The following is a 12321-nucleotide window of genomic DNA, read 5'->3' on the forward strand; positions in this document are numbered from 1 at the left end:
CACTCTTATAGTGACAGATATGTGGAAAGTTTCCACTTTTGGACTATTGTGAATGCTGTTCTAGGCCCAGGAGCATACAAGTATCTCTTTAATGTTTCTTGTTAGCCCTTCAGGTCCCACCCCAGTGCATGACCTTGCTGGAGCAGGGCACGCCTCTCTGCTCAGTCTGTCTGGGGAGCTAGCTATGGCGCTCTTTCCGACAGCAGGGGCAGCATTTCATACTCCGTATAGGGGGGCAAAAGGTCCCAGGTCTTCCTGGTCCTCACTGGAGTTTGTTGTTTTCTGTTTGTGCAGTAGCAGCAACCTCGTGGGGGTGGAACGTCTTCATGTTATAGAATCCAAAGCGAGGCTTAGCAAGTACCAACAGCTTGCTTAAGGTTACCCAGCTAGTAACCAGCACAGCTGAGAGCTGTCCTCAGGTGACCCGAGCCCGAGGGGCTGGGCCGACCCTTTCCTCTCGGGTGATGGTGCACGACCACAGGCTGACGGAGCCCCTCGCTGCGGCCTGCAGCTGTGCCCTGTGCTTGGCCCGGGTAGGAATGAAGCAGAGGATCTGAAATGGCGGCATGTGCACTCAATTTGGTCACAAACAAGTCAATAACCAGGTACAGGCAAAGTCAGAATAAGTCCCGCCCCTGGCACAAAGGCCAAGGGAGCCGAGCGTGGATAACTCTGGAGGCCTACCGAAGACCTGGGTTGTTGCTTGTCTCAGTGGTGCTTCCTGCTTTCGGTTGGGACGGGAGATGGAAGCGCCAAGCCCTGCCAGGAAGCCTTCTCTCGCGGTTTTACTGGTCAGGGCTAATTTAGGAAGTGCTGGAAATCTCGCAGAAACCCCTTGGGAAATTTTTACCTTGCTTTCCTGCATAAAGCGTTCCACTCAGTTACAAAACCTCAGAGCTGACATGTGGGGTCCCTGCTGGCTGACCTGGGGGCAAACCTTGTGCCTGTTCCCAGTGTGGCTCTGTGGCACAGCCTGGCAGTGTGGGCATCTTGGGGGACCTGGAGAAGTGCAGCTGGGTGCCCATCAGCTGAGGCCACGGGCTGCCCCAGAAGGAATGCTCCTCTCCCCAGAAGAACTTGGGGCTCACGGGAGGTGGCTCGAGGAGCCCCACCCCCAGCTGCTCAGGGGGACTCAGCTTGTAATCAGACTCATGGGAAGCCCCAGACTATTTATCCTGGCATCCTTCCTCCATTTCAGAGAAGAACTGGTGAGCAGTTCTCTTTTGGGTCTGAGGAGCGGACTCCATGGTAGAGCCCAGGCCTGGTATGCAGAACCCACTCCCATCTCGAAGCAACGGAAGCCGAAAGTGGGTGGTGATTCACTTCCTGAAGGAGATGAGAGGTCTGATTAAGAAATGGAAGCTTGAATGAAGCACACATGTGGACGCTCAGGAGTCCTGAGCCTCCCGCTCACACAAGCACCTGGGCCCCCTGCTCCCCACCCTGCCCACACCACCTACAGTGCCGGCTACTCTGCAGGTGACCAGGGCCTGGCCTTAGGAGCCCGCAGCAGTTCCCTGCTGGCTTTCTGCCTGTCGTGTTTCTCCTCCTCATTGTGTTCCTCCCACAGACAAAAAACAGAAGGAAAATGAAGGAAAATGGGTAGCCCTGTGTGTAGGGGCTTGCAATCAACCCTTACTTGCTGACTTGTGTCATAAGTAGCTCTAGGCGTTTGCATGACTCAGCCCCTGGCCTGGTAGGGCAGCCAGGGAAGGCCGCTAGCTCCACACTTCCCATCTGTTCTGCAGAGATGCCCAGCGAGGGACAGACTGGAACGGGTGGCACGCCCTTTTATCCTGGGACGACAGACACAGCAGCCCGGGTAGACACTTCCCTCACTTGTTCTTCCTGGTGCTCCTTCTCAAGGGAGGGAGATGGAGAGACAAAAATTTATAGTTCATGCTTTCCCCCTTAAAATCAGTCTTAAGAACCAAGAACCATGTGTGCCACGAAAGATTAATCGGATTCAATTCCTTTGAAAAATTAAGAAGGAAAACCTTTTAATAACTGCAGTGTTACTCTTTATCACGCAGACAGAAGCCCAACATGGCATCTCAGGTTTTTCATTCTGTGTTTCAAATATTTTCTTAGCAACTTGGAAATTATATGTCATGTTTTCAAACTCAATTTACATATCCAGCGGCATTTGGAGCCAGAAAAGCTAGAATCAAAACATTGCTTCCCACGGAAGAGTGGGTGTCAGCCTCACGGTGACTCCAGCATTCGTCATGGCGACGGCTTTGGGGGCCAACTTCAGCCTCCCACCTGGCGAAGGGTGACTCACCAAGACTGGCAGGTGGCAGGCCATGGAGCCAGGGAAAGGCTCTGACCCTGCGTCACCCACGCCCCAGAAGGTTGCTCCACTGTGGTGACTACTAGCCCCTGACGCGGGAGCTTCCTCGATCTTCCTGAGGGAGGCAGTGCCACTTTGCGGCCTTCCAGGCTCTGGAGTACCAGCCCTTGACCTGCTGGGTCAGGAACTTAAGGTCCTGGAATTGCTTTAAAAGGTGGTTCTGTTCCTGGAGGTCTAAGTCAGGCACAGAAGTAAATTCTTCCTCTGTTCTTGGCGACAAAATCATTTGATATTTTTGGTAGCTTGCTTTAAGCTAACATGATGTGCAGTTGGTCATAGCGAGAGAGCTTTGCTTTCCCAGGAGCAGCCTGTGCTCCTGCACAGGTGGCTGTGGCCCCAGGAGGTCATGGCTCCCATCAGAACTCATGGAGGTTGGGATGGACCTGAGAGCTAGGAGGGGAGGGCTCCGGCCATGCAGTGGTGCTGTGGGACATCAGGAGGTGACCCAAGGACCAGGCGGCAGCAGTAGGACTTTGGAGCCCTCTTTCGCTGGCCTGGCCCTGAGGAGTGTGAGAAGTGACTGTGCAGGGGTTCTGTGTGCTACAGGACTCTCAGGTCCAACCTAGAGCAATCTGAACACACCTGGAAGCTGGGAGGTGATGGGAGCTGCTGCCCATGTTGGGGGACCTGAGGAAACAGCCCCCAAGCAGCTGAGGTGTCAGGAGGATGGGCTGACCGGTGCTGGTTCAGAAGACTGGAAAGGCCGGGGCTTGGGGTGGCCAGGTTGCACATATGGCCTGGAGGACTGAGATGCATGCTGAATGTTTAAATACACATTTTGGAATCTACTGCAGTCAAAGACACAATCATTAATTTACCTCAAGTACTTCCCCTCTCTTCAAGCACACTTGGCCTGTGGGTCTTTTTTTTTTTTTTTTTTTTTAATGTATTTGGTACAGGGGCTACAGGGTCTCACTATGTAGATCAGACTTCTAGTGATCCTCCTGTTTTCAGCCTCCCAAGTGCTGGGATTATAGGTTTGTGGCACCACGCCCAGTCCCAATCACAGGCTCATTGTGCCAGTACACTGGGGATCGAATCTTGGTCCTGTGTCTGCCCAAGCAGGTGCTTTAATCCGCTGAGCGATCTGGGCTGGCCCTGGCGGTGGGTCCTGCTGCTTCCTACAGCAGCTCTGCCTCTTTCCCAAGGATCTTTATGAGGTGTGATCAAAAACATGGTGACTCACAGCCTTGTAAGAAGAGACCAGGGTGCAGACAAGTGGCAGGGGAAGTCAAACACGTGATGAACGTCTACATTTGAAAAGTCTGTCTCAACACAAGGCACCTGCCGTCCGCCCCTCACAGTCCTCCCCTTGCTTCCAACACAGCCCTCCCACCACTCTTGCCCTTTCTGAAGCAGCCCTGGAATCCTCTTTCCTGTGTGTCTTGATCCAGTTTGACCAGAAATACAGCGAAGGCTGCAGCTGAGCGCCGCCCAGCAGAAAGGAAGGTGGCAACAGCGTGGCGCCGTGTCCTCATCCACGTGGGTATTCACCGGATCTGGCACAGTGCAACTTCCAGCTCTTCCCCAAAGTCAAAATGACGCGGGACAGAACTGTTGTGAATCCAGTCAGGACACTGGAGCAGCCAGCACACACGCCACTGAAGACCTCAGGAAAGAGGACTCCAGAGCTGTTGCAGAAAGGGCGAGAGGGCCGGGACGAGTGTGTTCTGCGGGTGGGGGGGGGGTCTGAGGCGAAGTGTCTTTTGTAGTAATAAAAATGAATTTAAACATTCACCACAATTTTCAATCGCACCTCAAGGAAGACCGAGCAAGGCACAGGAACGAGATCCTTGCGCTGCAGAGAGGCCCGGAGGAAGCAGCAGGCCCCGCCTCCCTCTGATCCTGCAGCCTCGGCACCGCGCGAGGATCACCGGCTCCGCGGAGCCACTGAGTCGGGACCACGGGCTTCGTCACAGAGGCCGCGTGAAGCAGTGTGCACGGCAACGGAGAGCTCCTCGTGCCTCCCCTCGCTGCGTGGTCCTCTCTGGTTTTCCTGTTCAGGCATGGACAGCATGCCTTTTAGGACCTTATGTCCTTAAGGACAAAGAAAACCCTCCTTGGTCTCGTATCCGCCCGTGGTCTTGGCCTGTTCTCCCGGTGGACACCGCAAAGCCCTTGCTGCCGCGGCCTCCGGTCACCAGCAGAGCCGGCGGCACTCTGTGCGCACACCTCGACTCGGGCACCCACGCTCGTGCTCTCCGAGGACGCCCCACCCCCACCCAAAGCTCATGCGTGCGCTTCCCTAATCCAACCTCATTCGTGATTTTATTTCCCCTGTACTGAGGATTGAACCCAGGGCCACTGCACTGAGCCACACACCCCAGCCCTAGTTTACTCGTTATTGAAAAACAGGTCTCTTTGAATCACGACATTGCTAGGCTGGGCTTGAGCTGGCGTTCCTCCTGCCTCAGCCTCCCGGAGTTCTGCAGTGAAAGGCCTGTGCCCCCATAGCACACTACTACTTTCTCCCTAAAATTACATTCTACCAGGCGCTGTGGTCTATTCTCCATCGATTTCCTCCTGGCCTCCTCCTCAGTCTCTTCTGGTGGTGCCCCCAGGTGGCAGAGCCTCGGGGCTCCGATCTGGCCCACTCTTTCTTACCCTGCCCTTGGTCCGGAGACTTATTGGGTCTGCGGGGCCCTGTTGTGCTCACGAACGAGTTCTGCTCTCTTCCCCCAAATCCCGACTCCACCAGCTGCACCCCCGCGGGCTTCTCAGCAGAAGGCCCTGCGGGCTTTGCCGCCACTCAGCCATCAAGCGGCTCGCAGACCCTCGGCCTCGGGGACAGGTCCACCCAGGTGGGTGTCTAGGGGCCTTCCTTCCGCCCACCTGCAAGTCTTAGCTCTGAGCACCTCAGTGAGAAACAGTTGCAGGTCGCAAGATACACACACTTAGGCTGCACACTTCGATGTTTTAAGGTTATCCGCAGGCCTGTGCAGCCCTCACGATGGTCTGCGTGCTACACATTTTCATCCCGGCTTCGGCTCTGCTCTGCGCGGCCGCCCCACTCTGCCCCACTGCACCCCACCCCCTTCCACTCCGCCCCCCCCCTTCCACTCCGCCCCACCCCCTTCCACTCCGCCCCACCCCCTTCCACTCCGCCCCTTCAATATGTCCTTCCGCCTTCGCCCTGCGTGGAATCCCGCTCATGCTGACGTCTGCATCTGGCTTGTTCGCTCACTGCGGTGACCGCGAGGCTCATCTGTGCTTGGCCAGGGGTCAGTGCCTGACCACTTTTCCTGCCACGTAGTGCTCCACAGCATGGACACGCCAAGTTTGCTTGCTTGTTCATTGCTGACCTCCATTAGAAACGTGCTCATCTTTCACCATTGTGAAAAACACTCCCTCGAGCCTCCCGGGAGGCTTTGCGGCTGAGTTTTCATTTCTCTGCGCTCTGAACCTCAAGTGCAGTTTCGGGTCAGGCGGCAGCTCTGGGCTTGGTCACTTGGGGAACGGCCTGAGCACGATCCCCTCGGCGTCTCCACCTCATACTCCCGAGAGTGCCGCGTGAGGTTCCTACTTCTCCCCTGCTGCCCGCACACCTGTGCCTGGGTTATGGAAATGCTCATTCCCAGGCCATCACCACCCTCTACCCAGCCGGGCTCCCTACACCCCTAGGTTATCTTAGTGTGACACTCTGAAGGCTGAAGAAAGGTGACCCTGTCCTCTACACCGACTTGTCCTCTCACACAGCAAATGTGTGGATGAGGTCTCCCAGGCATGAACAGCCAAGCAGTCCAGAGTCCACTCAAAGGACTCACGGGGCTTTCTTGGGATCTGGAATCCTGGCAGTGCTGGGCTGGGGGAGGGAGGGGTTTCATGGCTGTGGGTGAAGGGAGAGGAGAGCCTGTTCTTGGGGAGTTGGAGTGTGAGGCTGAGTGACCGCCCCTGGAGGGGGACAGCACAGGTTTGCAGAACACAGACACCCACACACGCCCTGCTTCCTGAGATTGGGGCTGCCACCCGGGACCAGCGCCTCATGGCCATATGTCACTATGGCTGTCTCCACAGAAGGAGCATTGGGACATTGGTGCCCATTCCGTGTTCCACGGGTCCCATCACCTGGGCCTTACCTCAGTATCCATCATCCACGTCAGCCCTGACTGACCTTCCCAATGTCCTGGCCTGCGTTTGTCTCTCAGCCGGACTTTACGGGTAACCTCCACCCAGCAGAAGAAGAGGATGGCCCTCCAGGTTTGTGCTTGCAGGACCACACTGAAATACCTCGTGCTCATGGAGAACAGAGAGCTCACGTCAAAATTTTGTGCTTCAAGCCCACACGTAGAGGGAAATGACTAAATCACAGAGCTGAGAGGAATCTCCTCTCCATTAAAGATCTGGGCAGCAGAGCAAAAGCTGTGGGTGTGCTTTGGGGGACAGGATGACAGTGTTCAAGGACCAGAGACCAGATGACCAGAGCTGTCTCCACATGGGAGTTCCTGAGATCCTCACCAGATGACATCCCGGGAGAATATGGGGTGTTCTGGTTTGTGCATATTCGTCCCCCTATAGCCTCAGGCAGTCACTGGGTCACGGGTCTAGAGCTTTGATTAATTCATGATCCAAGGCTGGGATTATGGGTCTGAGTACTGCTAGGATTATGGGTGTGAGTGGTACACCCATCCTGGGGCAGATCAGGGAAGAGGCTTGCGTCTGCCCTTGTTTCTGCTCCTCCCTTTTGCTCTGCTCTCTGCCACTGCCACGAACAGCTGCTCCTGCCACGTGCCGCTCTGCCCTGGAGCCAGCTGAGTGTGGACCGAAACCTCCACTAACTGCGAGCTCCGTCAACCTTTCCCTCCTTCATTGTGGAGGTCGGGTGTTACTGTCCAAGCAAGGAGAGAACGGTAACTGAGACGAGGTGTGAAGGCAGGACGGCCAGACTGGGAAGCAGGAGCTGTGCTTTGAGATTGCCAGGGTTTCAACAGCATCTAACCATTTTACTTACTTATTTTCACCACAACGTTGTGAGGCAAAAATTCACCTTGGAAAAGATCTTTGGGGTAATAAGGAGTCATCCGAGCAAGCCCTTTTGCAGTGCAGAAGGGAACATGCAGCTTCCCCTTGTCCCTGCTTTCACTTTCTGAAGACCCTGTTACCCTTGGTTAACAATGGCCTAAAAATATTAGATGAAAAATTCCGAGAACCAACTATTCATGTTTGAGATTGCCCACAGTTCTGAGGAGTGTGGCGAACTCCCACGCCCTCCCCTCCCACTCTGCCCTGGCCCGCGTGTGAAGCAGCTCTGGCCAGCGCGCCCCGCTGTGCATAGAGTCCCCCACCCCCATAAGTCACTCAGTCTCAGCCTCCCTTGTCAGTGCAGCTGCTGTGAGTTCCTACTAAAGTGACTTATTTTCCTCAACCCTGGCCCCAAAGCTCAAGAGCAGCCACGCTAAAAATTCCACCAGTGAGAAGCCACAGAAGGCTCTGCTTAGGTGCAAGTGTGAAGGTCTCTATTTAAAGAAGAAAGAGAAAATCCCAGGATGAGATTGCAGAGGGCCGCAGCGAGAGCAAATCTATTCATGACATTGTGAAGACCGGAAGTTGGCACACGAAGCCAGCTGTGCGCTTGCTGTCCCTTGGCTGGAGCTGCGGGTGAGGTTGAAAATGGGTGGAGTGTGGAGCGTGGTGGGTGAGCAGGAGAGTTCTGATCACGGGGGCCAGTGACTGGGGCACTGCTGTGACCTCGACCAGCCACACTTATGGCAGAATAGCTGCATGTCCCTCTGCTGAGCAGAACCCTTCTCCAGCAGACAGTGGGCGAAGCGCCCATGGCTCGTTGAATTTGCCCTCAAGGAGGCTGTGAGGTGGAACCCTCAGCCCAGGACACTGAGCAGGGAACAGCCGGCCTTCTTGCCAGCAAGAGTGGGGAGCTCAGGTAACTTGTGGGGTGAAAGTGTGCAGTGTGTAGCTCATGCTGTTAGAACGGGTCACAGGCCAATACTTACAATTTGCAAAATTCTAACAGATAAGATGTTCTGCTTCTTCAAACAAAGCTAACGGACCACTGTCATTTCCAACCAGTGATAAATGGAAAGCAAATATTCCTGCATTTTCTACGTTGTGTGAAGACATCCTCTGTGTTCTAAAGTGCCAGGGTTTCGTAACGTGCCTGCTCTGTGCCTGCATCTCTTTCCTGAGGGTCAGTGGGTGGATGGGGATGAGGAACCAGCTTCCTCCTCTTCCTCGAGTCTCCTGAGCACCTGCCCAGCTGTCTGAATGCAGTCTGGACTCCAGATGTTGTCCTGAGCCTGCTGAGCTTCCTGTAGCAGCGGTGACCTTTTCTTCTAAGAACAGAGAGAAAGGGATAGCCTGACATTCCGGCCCTGCGTTGATGATCGCAGATTTTATTGTCTGAAGTTGAAGCAAAATAGCATTGCCGCTTGCCCTGTGCAGCCGATCACGCTGAAAAGACGTGTGAAGCTCAATGAGACGCGAAGCAAAGCTCCTCTCTACTCACATTACCGACTGCTTGGAAATAGTTTGTCAAATTGTATTTATGGCGAGACAGATTCAAACAGCAGCTTCGAGTTACCCACCTGGAACTATATTGGAAATGGGAAACGTCAGGACCAAGAGAATAATAAAGGGTCAATTAAGGCTCCAGGGAAGGCAGGAGAAAAGACAGAATCAGAAAGAATTTGTAAAAGAACCAGATTTTTTTTTTTATCACTATTTTAAAGTCTCAAGGGGAAAGGAATGTAGAGAGGGAAAGTAGTCCCAGCACTGTGTGCAGAGATTAAACTCAGGTGCACAACATGCAGACAACAGTGCTCATCCCTGGCGTGGTCATCGTGCTAGCCACATTTCTTTGAGTGATGATAAATCAATGACTACTATCTTGTGACCCCCATCCCCGTCAGTGACAAATGGAATCTGAACCTGTATCTTCTCATCCTGGAGGCGGTGACTTCCCCTGCAATGCTGTTACTAAGGGTGGAGACGCAGTGGCTTAAGTGCTGGTCTACACTGCAGTAACACAGCCCCCACCCAACCAGGACACTTCAGTTTCCTAGTTGCCCAGGTAATGGTTCCTGTTCCAACCCTGGTAGCTCCTGTTTCCTAGAAGCAGCTGGTCACCGTAATGCCCATTGTACAAGCCAGTCCTCAGTGGACAAGCCATTCTCCTCTGTACTTCCTGCTTGCTTATCCCGCATAAGCCCTAGATCACCAGAGACCAGGGCCTGATATTCTGGGGGTGACCCTGATCGGTGCCCATCGACGGCCATCAATCTGGTGCCAAATGCTGGGTGTCACTGTTTGGTCTTTGTGCTTGCTGTGGCTTTGCTAGTGCGTCTCTGGGGACTTCAGAGAGCCCTGGACTTATGAAGCCTTGGGAAACCAAGGAGGAATTTGGAAGGGGGCTGCCAAAGCATCTTTGGAGCCAGCCCAGATTCCTGGCAGCAGGTAGGACTGGGAGCCCAGGCTCCAGTGCAGGAAGGGATCCTAAGGGTCAGCAACAGCCAACAGAGAAGAGCCGAAAGGGGAGGGGAAGTCACCATGGTGTGGGCTCCACCAGCTGAGCTGCCCAAGAAGCAGGGGATACTTCACACCAGCTGGGCTAGAGTCCAGTGGCATGAACGCCCCCCTGGAACGCTTCATATGTGTCCACAGTCGTGCGCGGAGGGGCACTGGGCCCCGACTCCTGCCCTGTGTTACCCACTGGGGGTTAGTAGGATGCTGTCCCTCACATTGGCAAGCTGGTGCTGACAGGTGCTGTCCTTGTCTGAGAAGAGTTGGGACAGGAAGATAGGGCCTGTGGTACAGCAGAAGCAGGTGCAGCAGAGCCAAAGGCAGCAGAGGGGGAGGGCGGGAGCAGCAGGTGCCAGGACCCTGGCCATTCCTGGAGTGGGGCAATTCATGCCCCACCAGACGGCTACCCCAGGCAGGGCAGAGCCATAGGGAGACTGGTCCTGTCCCTTCAGATGGGGCCGCAGCTCAGTCTCCGTATCACAGAGATAGCAGGCTGACTGACTAGGGAAGAGGTGGACAGAGAGGCACCGCAGAAGGAGAAGGGAATTCTGAGCCAGCAAGATTTCAGAGAGCAGGGGTAGGCGGGATGTGAGCCGCACAGGGAGAGGAGATGAAATTTATGAATGACGAGCAGGCGTTTGGCAGAACAGAAGAGGGCCAGTGACAAAGCCCATCCCGGTTCAGCATCAGCTTCGCATCTCCTCCTCTGTGATGAGTTGCAGCTCTGGTGAGGCTCCCAGTGGGCTCAGCGAGGGGCAGCGCAGTGGGAGTCTGTGCTTGTGGTCTGCTGTCAGCCAAAGCAAGCAGCGCAGGACCGCAGCAGGTTCAAGGTGGCACCTCCGGCCCCACAGCATGAAGAATGCCCTCTCCAGGACGTGACGTGCTCCTGACTCCACCTACACCGTGTCACTGAGATTTTTCCAAACCAGGACAGCAACACCCTCCGGTGCTCGTGTAGGGACCCGGGGTTTGCCTTGCCGATCGCATCCGTGCTGGGCTCCACAGCGTACTCACATCACTGCACCGGCCCTCACGGGACTCTAGGGGTGAACTATCATGTGCAACCCCATGTTTCCAAGGAGGAAACTAGCATTCCACAAAGGACTTTTGAATAAGCCGATGCAAGTCTGATTTAGATTTAGACTTGATATCTCAAGTTTAGGTACCACCATATTTTGCATATGGAGTCTTGGTCTCCTACCCGAGTGCCTGTTGCATGTTACATCCATGTGCAGCTGCCCAACAGCCCTGAACACATGAAAATCACTTTAGTCTGATTTAGAATAATAATCCCAAGGCTTCCAGAGGCTTGGCATTGTACTCAGCCAGCGAGTCCCGCTGTAACGCAAAGGCGAGTTCGCCTCGCCTGGGGGGAGACAGCAGTAGAAGACACGGGGGAGGCCAACCCCCTTCCAAGGGAGGTCATTTGTGCAAGCAGCATAACGGGGTGATGTCACCAGAAACCCCAGCAAGGCTCTCTTCCGGTCTGACAGTGCAGACTTCCAGGAGCTTGGGAGAAGGTGGAGCAGAGCCAGGAAGAGAGCTGTCCTGGGACTCTGGGAAGGCACTGATCCCATGACTGCAGGTTACGACCCGGTCACCTCCCAAGGCCCCCCCTTCTCACCTTTTATCTGCACCTGGGGACTAGGGCTGTAAACATGTGAGTTTGGGGAACCCAGCAAACCCCGTGTGGCACTGAGCATGTGTCCACTTGGGAGCGTCAACAAATCAGAGCCCTGTCTAACAGGAGAAATCGTTTACTCTAACAGGCGTAAGTTGTGAGTTCATAATGGGAGATTGATGGGACATGAGCAGAACTAGGGAGATTAGTAAGGCCAGCTCATTGCCCTCAATGGTCCTTATACTTCACCCAGAGGTAGCTGTGTGCACAGAGCCTAGGAGCCGGCCAGTGGGCAGGAGGAGGCCTGTGGGAGTGAAGACCAGGAATCCCACTGGGCCCTAGGACCTCCGGGCTGGGCCCCGGTGCCGGAGGGATGGTAAGCAAGTCTCTCTGTCTCTCTGCGGTGCTGAGGATGAACGCAAGGCCTCACACATGCTAGGTCCCCAGTGAATCTCTGAAAGTCTTTGGTCATGTCCAGCCATTGAACAGCTCCACACAGTTCCTCCCAGGACTTAGAATAATATTTGTCTTCCCCCCAGCAGCCTGCAAAGGCCTTGTTTCTTTGCCTCTTCAGGAAGTAATCATTCTCCAAATTACTAGAGTTACAATGAGGTGGCATAGCAGGTATTCCTGGAGCTCTTCTAAGACAAGAGATTATAGAAGCAGCTTGATTATAGTTATGAATCTTTAGAACAGAATCGAAAACTTTTTTTAAAAAAAAAAAACCCTCTCACTCAAAATGATGGCGTTTGAATAATTTTAAAGCTACCAAACGGAATTTATTTAGGCTAGTTTAAAGGCTAATTGATATAATTTCAATTTCAAATGGAAGGACTACTTACAATGCATTGTCATTCATCTTAATGGGTGTTAA

This window comes from Octodon degus, unplaced genomic scaffold, assembly GCF_000260255.1.
Source record: "Octodon degus isolate 3935 unplaced genomic scaffold, OctDeg1.0 scaffold00035, whole genome shotgun sequence".
NCBI lineage: Eukaryota > Metazoa > Chordata > Mammalia > Rodentia > Octodontidae > Octodon > Octodon degus.